This window comes from Anomaloglossus baeobatrachus, assembly GCF_048569485.1.
Source record: "Anomaloglossus baeobatrachus isolate aAnoBae1 chromosome 5 unlocalized genomic scaffold, aAnoBae1.hap1 SUPER_5_unloc_4, whole genome shotgun sequence".
Classification (NCBI taxonomy): Eukaryota; Metazoa; Chordata; class Amphibia; order Anura; family Aromobatidae; genus Anomaloglossus; species Anomaloglossus baeobatrachus.
The window spans coordinates 1424481-1433182 of record NW_027441808.1 but is presented as its reverse complement, the minus strand read 5'-3'; positions in this window follow the sequence as shown (position 1 = coordinate 1433182).

Below are 8702 nucleotides of genomic sequence, written 5' to 3'. Positions count from 1 at the left end.
GTTTTGGACATCGGAGTGCCACACAAGGTTTTCATGTAAAATCTTTCATGTAATAATCTCAAAAAGTAACATACACCAGCTCTATCTCACTATTGGGTATGTGCCCTTAACATTTCCGCCATGAAAATTCATTTTGGTGTCATTTTGGAAGGTTTTCTGGTGAGTCCGTAAAAATGGCGTAAAACTTGGACAAAATTGTTCACAGCTGTGACTTTTGAGTGATAAATGCTTCAAGGGGTCTTCCCCATGCTGATGCCATGTCATTTGAGCACTCTTCTGAGACTTTTGTGACATTTTTAGGGTTTCTACATGCTGCCGGGGGGTCATTTCACAAAAATACTCGGGTCTCCCATAGGATAACATTGGGCTCGGTGCTCGGGCCGAGTACACGAGTATCTTGGGAGGCTCGGCCCGAGCTTCGAGCACCCGAGCTTTTAGTACTCGCTCATCACTAGTCATTATCATTACTCTAGATGGAAGCGAGCTCCCTGTTACCTTAAGCAAACCTATACGTCATGTGATTATAACTACTCATTGCACACCTAAGGTATTAGCACCATATAATGTAATACTGTGGAAACTCATACACACATTATCCTGTTTCTTGATCACATATCTTTTTATTTATTAAGGAACTACAAGTCACAAAACTTTCCCCATTCTATATGGCATATCCCAAAAGTGATCAAATTGAACAATCCCATAATAAAAACACTAACAAGGTAACTGTTTCTACTCTCATACAATCCACATATAACCTTATATACTGATACCACTTATTTATAATCATACCCTTTACCCACAGGGCTTGCTCTCTGTAACTCCCGGGTGGAATTCCTCGCTATCTCTCTCTTTACACTTGCAGATCTCAAAAAGTCCTGTTGAAAATAGGCTTTTCTATTGTGAAGGTATGTCTTTTACCTGTATATCCCATTCCGATACTGCTGCTTTTATGTCCTTTTCTTATATTTTCCTCTGAGAAATAACCTTATTGTAACCGTCAATGCTTTTACTATTGTATCTAAAGGTGCCCATACCAATCTCAACATGGGACTTTTTTACTTTGTTTTTTTATTTTGTACATTACTTGTAAATATATGAATTCTGTATAATACTGTAAATAGTGAATACTGTTTTCTCACCCTCTTTTAGTGACACTTGGCGTGAAGAAGGCCTACATTTGGGCCGAAACGTCCCTAGTCCTCTCCACTTGCATGAATAAATAAAAATATACAAATATTTTTGCAAAAGAAAAACAAACTTGTTTAGTCTCCTTTTTCTATCCTATACTAAAGTGAGAGTGCAGTGTTTGATCAGTATTCTTCATACACTGTGTGCAGAATTATTAGGCAAGTTGTATTTCAGAAGATTTTTTTTATTATTGAACAACTATGTTCTCAATCAACCCCAAACACTCATAAATATCAAAGCTTAATATTTTTGGAAGTTGGAGTGGGGTTTTTTAGATTTGGCTATCTTAGGCCCGTTTCACACGTCAGTGAAAAACACAGACGTTTTTCACTGGCGTGTAAAACACGCACATGTCCCTGCGTGTGCCGTGAATCTCGGCACACGTGGGTTGTCTAAGTGCAATCCGGGCTCCGTTCTCCGTGGCCCGTGATTGCACTTAGAAATCAACTCACCTGCGCCCGCTCCCGCTGTCAATGGTGCTGATCGCTCCCGCGGTGCAGCATCCGGCCGGCGGTGACCCCCGCAGCAGTTGCTTCCGGGTCGGCTCTGTCGCGCATAATGAATATGCGCGACAGTAATGAGCCGGCTCAGAAGCAGCCGGCAGAACAGGCTGCAGAGGACATCGCTGGACGCTGGGTGAGTTAAAATAATTTTTATTTTAAAAGCACGTTTTTTTCTGGCACGTGTTTCACGGACCACACCACTGTGTGGTCCGTGGAACATCAGTGATGCCAGAAAAAAATGGACATGTCTCCGTGCGGCAAACACGCACACGCGGGTACGCTGCACGGAGACACGTGCAGTGAAAAATCACTGATGTGTGAGCAGACACATTCATTATAATGGGTCTGCGTATGTCAGTGATTCTGGTACGTTTTAAAAAAAGCACAAACGTACCAGAATCACTGACGTGTGAAAGGGGCCTTAGGAGGATATCTGTCTGTGCAGGTAACTATTACTGTGCAGAATTATTAGGCAACTTAATAAAAAACAAATCTATTCCCATCTCACTTGTTTATTTTCACCAGGTAAACCAATATAACTGCACAAAATTTAGAAATAATCATTTCTGACATGCAAAAAAAACCCCAAAAAAATTAGTGACCAATATAGCCCACTTTCTTTATGATGACACTCAACAGCTGACCATCCATAGATTCTGTCATTGCTTGATCTGTTTACACTCAACATTGCGTGCAGCAGCCACCACAGCCTCCAGACACCACAGCCTCCAGACACTGCTCCCAGAGGTGTACTGTTTTCCCTCCCTGTAGATCTCACATTTTATGAGGGACCACAGATTCTCTATGGGGTTCAGATCAGGTGAACAAGGGGGCCATGTCATTATTTTTTCATCTTTTAGACCTTTACTGGCCAGCCACGCTGTGGAGTAGTTGGATGCATGTGATGGAGCATTGTTCTGCATGAAAATCATGTTTTTCTTGAACGATACCGACTTCTTCCTGTACCAGTGCTTGAAGAAGTTGTCTTCCAGAAACTGGCAGTAGGTCTGGGAGTTGAGCTTCACTCCATCCTCAACCCGAAAAGGTCCCACAAGTTGATCTTTGATGATCCCAGCCCATACCTGTCCCCACCTCCACCTTGCTGGTGTCTGAGTCGGAGTGGAGCTCTCTGCCCTTTACTAATCCAGCCTGTGGCCCATCCATCTGGCCCATCAAGAGTCACTCTGATTTCATCAGCCCATAAAACCTTTTGAAAAATCAGTCTTAAGATAATTCTTGGCCCAGTCTTGGCGTTTTATCTTATGTTTCTTGTTCAGAGGTGGTGGTTTTTCAGCCTTCCTTACCTTGGCCATGTCCCTGAGTATGGCACACCTTGTGCTTTTTGATACTCCAGTAATGTTGCATCTCTGAAATAGGCCAAACTGGTGGCAAATGGCATCTTGGCAGCTTCACGCTTGATTTTCCTCAATTCATGGGCAGTTATTTTGCGCCTTTTTTGCCAAAAACGCTTCTTGCGACCCTGTTGGCTATTTGACATGAAACACTTGATTGTTCGGTGATCACACTTCAAAACTTTGGCAATTTCAAGACTGCTGCATCCCTCTGTAAGACATCTCACAATTTTAGACTTTTCAGAGCCCGTCAAATCTCTCTTCTGACCCATTTTGTCAAAGGAAAGGAAGTTGCCTAATAATTAAGCACACCTTATATAGGGTGTTGATGTCATTACACCACACCCCTCATCATTACAGAGATGCACATCACCTGGTTTACTTAATTGGTAGTTGGCTCTCAAGCCTATACAGCTTGGAGTAGGACAACATGTATAAAAAGTATCATGTGATCAAAATACTCATTTGCCTAATAATTCTGCACACAATGTATTGTATTATTCACCCCATAGTCCTTAATGTATTCTAATGCAGCCCTATTGTCCATGTATAAGGTAACGCCATTACTCCTCATATAATGTGTCACGCTCCCCGTGTCCCAGCACCACTCCTTACCCACTGATCCACTCCACGTGTCCACCGGTCATGGCTGCCGCTCCCGCTCGTGCTCTCCTGTGTCCTGCTCCTGGTCTTATGAGTCTGACTCTGAGTCCTAGCCACATGGTTCTGTATAGGACCAGGCCGCGCCCACTCTCCTAGTCTTATAGGCCCAGCACACCTGCAGCAGGAAATGACATGAGGCTGTGCTGGGTATATAAGACTGGCCTTTCCATGTGGGCGGGGCCTGATCAACGTGTCCTTAAGCTTGTCTTTAGAGCTAGGTGCTCAGGTCCCCTTGTGCTGTGTCCTGTTACTGTTTGTCTTTTGCTACCGGGTACCTGTGCCTGTTTCCTGTATTGTCCTAAAGAACTCCGTGACCCCCGTGACCCGGTTATAACCGTCCCGGCCACGCCAGTGCTCCGGCTGCCGTGTACCCTGCCCCCCGGTGGGGTACTCTGTCCAGTGGATCCACCTCCTGGGCCCACCAGTCCTCCCGGCTCTGACAGATTGATCAGGCCATGGATCCCGCTGGAGCACAAACATCTGAGCTGGCCGAACTACGCCAGGAACTGGTGCAACAGCGTGACACCTTACACCGCATTCTGAAGTTCCTGACGTCTGTGGACCACCGGTTGTACACGTTACAGACTGCCGCCTCGTCTCAGTCCACGCAGCAATCTGTGTCTGGATCTGAACCTGTTGTCTCCGCAGCCTCGCAACTTCGCCTCGCTGCTCCGCCTCGGTATGCCGGGGACCCCAAGAACTGCCGGGGGTTTTTGAACCAGTGCTCGCTGCACTTCAAATTACTCCCGCACCTCTTCGCTTCCGACCAAGCCAAGATAGCCTTTGTGATGTCCCACCTGGAAGGCGAGGCATTGGCCTGGATAAATCCGTTGTGGGAGAACGAGGATCCGGTGACGACCAACATCCGGGAATTCCTCCAGGCTTTTCGAAGTACCTTTGATGAACCGGGACGCACTACTGCGGTTACCTCCTCGCTCCTCCGGCTATGCCAAGGAACCCTGACGGTGGGCCAGTATGCCATCCAGTTTCGCACGCTTGCCTCCGAGCTAGGCTGGAACAACGAGGCATTGACGGCAGCCTTTTGGGAGGGCCTGTCAGGCCGCATTAAGGACGAGTTAGCCGGTCGTGATGTTCCCCGTACCTTGGATGCTTTGGTATCACTAGCCACCCGGATTGATCTCCGTTTTCAGGAACGGTCCAAGGAGGTATCCCGGGAAAAGCAACCAGTCCGTCACGCCTTTGTCCCGCAGAGGTCTACCGTTCCCCCGCCACTGCCGTTCTGCGATTCCACTCCTGAACCAATGCAAATCGACCGACTGAGTCAAGCTGAACAACGCAGAGCAGAGCGACTTGCCCGGGGCCTGTGTTTCTATTGTGGAAGCGGTACACATCTGCTTCGTTCTTGCCCGGAGAGACCAGGTAGACCCCAAGTCCAAGGGATGGTGGGAACCGCCACCCTTGGTACCGGAATCCCTTCAGTCCCGGTTACACAGACTGTCCAGGTCACGACCGAGAAGACCCAGTTCACGGCAGAGGCTCACATTGATTCGGGAGCAGCGGGTAATTTCATCCTACAAGCTACCGTGGACCGTTATCGGATACCGGTCATCCCGCTTGCAAAACCCCTCTGGTTCGCCTCCGTGGACGGAAAACCACTATACGAACCTGTCCGGTACACCACCGAACCCGTGAGACTCTGTATTGGTGCCCTGCACACTGAGACTATTGCGTTATACGTCATCCCGAGAATGACTCCTGTGCTCCTGCTGGGTCTGCCCTGGTTACAACTCCATGACCCTGACATCAGTTGGCGCTCTGGCGCAATCTCTCGCTGGAGTCCCTCGTGCCATGATAACTGTCTACAGCCCGTTCCTCAGCCCCTGGCACCTGACCCTATCATGTCACAAGAAGAGGAGAATATGACGCAGTCCAGCGTTGTACCACAGCTCCTGGCACTTGTGCCTGTGGTGCCACCAGAACCAGAAGTGACGACGCACTCCAGCGTCGTTCCACCGTCCCTGACGATTGAGACTCTAATGCCACCGGCTACCGGGGATGAGTCACTGTCCTGTGCCCGGTCCGAGACGCCCAGGCCGGTCGTCCACGATGCCAGTCCTGTTTCTGACGGTCCTCCTCTTCCCGTTGCCCCCGTTGCCACTGCTGGGAGATCGGCTAAGCGCCGTGCGGCTAAGAAGGCGGTACGGGGTCAGCGGTCCTTCCCCGCCTTTGCGTTGGGTCCCGGTCCGGTGTCTCGATCCGGGGTGCCCCTGGGGTTCTGTGCTCGGAGGGGGGGGCTTAGAGGGGGGGGTACTGTCACGCTCCCCGTGTCCCAGCACCACTCCTTACCCACTGATCCACTCCACGTGTCCACCGGTCATGGCTGCCGCTCCCGCTCGTGCTCTCCTGTGTCCTGCTCCTGGTCTTATGAGTCTGACTCTGAGTCCTAGCCACATGGTTCTGTATAGGACCAGGCCGCGCCCACTCTCCTAGTCTTATAGGCCCAGCACACCTGCAGCAGGAAATGACATGAGGCTGTGCTGGGTATATAAGACTGGCCTTTCCATGTGGGCGGGGCCTGATCAACGTGTCCTTAAGCTTGTCTTTAGAGCTAGGTGCTCAGGTCCCCTTGTGCTGTGTCCTGTTACTGTTTGTCTTTTGCTACCGGGTACCTGTGCCTGTTTCCTGTATTGTCCTAAAGAACTCAGTGACCCCCGTGACCCGGTTATAACCGTCCCGGCCACGCCAGTGCTCCGGCTGCCGTGTACCCTGCCCCCCGGTGGGGTACTCTGTCCAGTGGATCCACCTCCTGGGCCCACCAGTCCTCCCGGCTCTGACATAATGCAGCCCCCATAATCCTATATCTATTATAACGCATCCCCATAGTGCTTCATATTGTATTATGCAGCCCCATAGTTCTCTATGTATAATGCACCCTCACATTCCATGTATAAGGTGTCCTTCATATTGTATTATGCAGCCCTATAATCCTCCATATATAATGCACCCCTAAAGTCCAGGTATAAGGTAACCCCATTAGTCCTCCATATAATGCAACCCCCTAAGTCCTATATGTATTAAAATGCACCCCATAGTCCTTCATATTGGATTATGCAGCTCCATAGTCCTCCATGTATAATGCACCGCTATATTCCATGTAAAAGGGATCCTTCATATAGTATTATGCACCCCTTATATTCCTGCATATAGTATTATGCACCCCTTATATTCCTCCATATAGTATTATGCACCCCTTACAGTTAGGTCCAGAAATATTTGGACAGTGACACAATTTTCGCGAGTTGGGCTCTGCATGCCACCACATTGGATTTGAAATGAAACCTCTACAACAGAATTCAAGTGCAGATTGTAACGTTTAATTTGAAGGTTTGAACAAAAATATCTGATAGAAATTGTAGGAATTGTACACATTTCTTTACAAACACTCCACATTTTAGGAGGTCAAAAGTAAGTGGACAAATAAACCAAACCCAAACAAAATATTTTTATTTTCAATATTTTGTTGCGAATCCTTTGGAGGCAATCACTGCCTTAAGTCTGGAACCCATGGACATCACCAAACGCTGGGTTTCCTCCTTCTTAATGCTTTGCCAGGCCTTTACAGCCGCAGCCTTCAGGTCTTGCTTGTTTGTGGGTCTTTCCGTCTTAAGTCTGGATTTGAGCAAGTGAAATGCATGCTCAATTGGGTTAAGATCTGGTGATTGACTTGGCCATTGCAGAATGTTCCACTTTTTTGCACTCATGAACTCCTGGGTAACTTTGGCTGTATGCTTGGGGTCATTGTCCATCTGTACTATGAAGCGCTGTCCGATCAACTTTGCGGCATTTGGCTGAATCTGAGCTGAAAGTATATCCCGGTACACTTCAGAATTCATCCGGCTACTCTTGTCTGCTGTTATGTCATCAATAAACACAAGTGACAAAGTGCCTTTGAAAGCCATGCATGCCCATGCCATCACGTTGCCTCCACCATGTTTTACAGAGGATGTGGTGTGCCTTGGATCATGTGCCGTTCCCTTTCTTCTCCAAACTTTTTTCTTCCCATCATTCTGGTACAGGTTGATCTTTGTCTCATCTGTCCATAGAATACTTTTCCAGAACTGAGCTGGCTTCATGAGGTGTTTTTCAGCAAATTTAACTCTGGCCTGTCTATTTTTGGAATTGATGAATGGTTTGCATCTAGATGTGAACCCTTTGTATTTACTTTCATGGAGTCTTCTCTTTACTGTTGACTTAGAGACAGATACACCTACTTCACTGAGAGTGTTCTGGACTTCAGTTGATGTTGTGAACGGGTTCTTCTTCACCAAAGAAAGTATGCGGCGATCATCCACCACTGTTGTCATCCGTGGACGCCCAGGCCTTTTTGAGTTCCCAAGCTCACCAGTCAATTCCTTTTTTCTCAGAATGTACCCGACTGTTGATTTTGCTACTCCAAGCATGTCTGCTATCTCTCTGATGGATTTTTTCTTTTTTTTCAGCCTCAGGATGTTCTGCTTCACCTCAATTGAGAGTTCCTTAGACCGCATGTTGTCTGGTCACAGCAACAGCTTCCAAATGCAAAACCACACACCTGTAATCAACCCCAGACCTTTTAACTACTTCATTGATTACAGGTTAACGAGGGAGACGCCTTCAGAGTTAATTGCAGCCCTTAGAGTCCCTTGTCCAATTACTTTTGGTCCCTTGAAAAAGAGGAGGCTATGCATTACAGAGCTATGATTCCTAAACCCTTTCTCCGATTTGGATGTGAAAACTCTCATATTGCAGCTGGGAGTGTGCACTTTCAGCCCATATTATATATATAATTGTATTTCTGAACATGTTTTTGTAAACAGCTAAAATAACAAAACTTGTGTCACTGTCCAAATATTTCTGGACCTAACTGTATATTCCTTCATATAGTTTAATACACCCCTTATATTCCTCCATATAGTAGTATGCACCCCTTATATTCCGCCATATACTAGTATGCAGCCCACATATAGTGCACCACCATATTGTGTACCCCAAT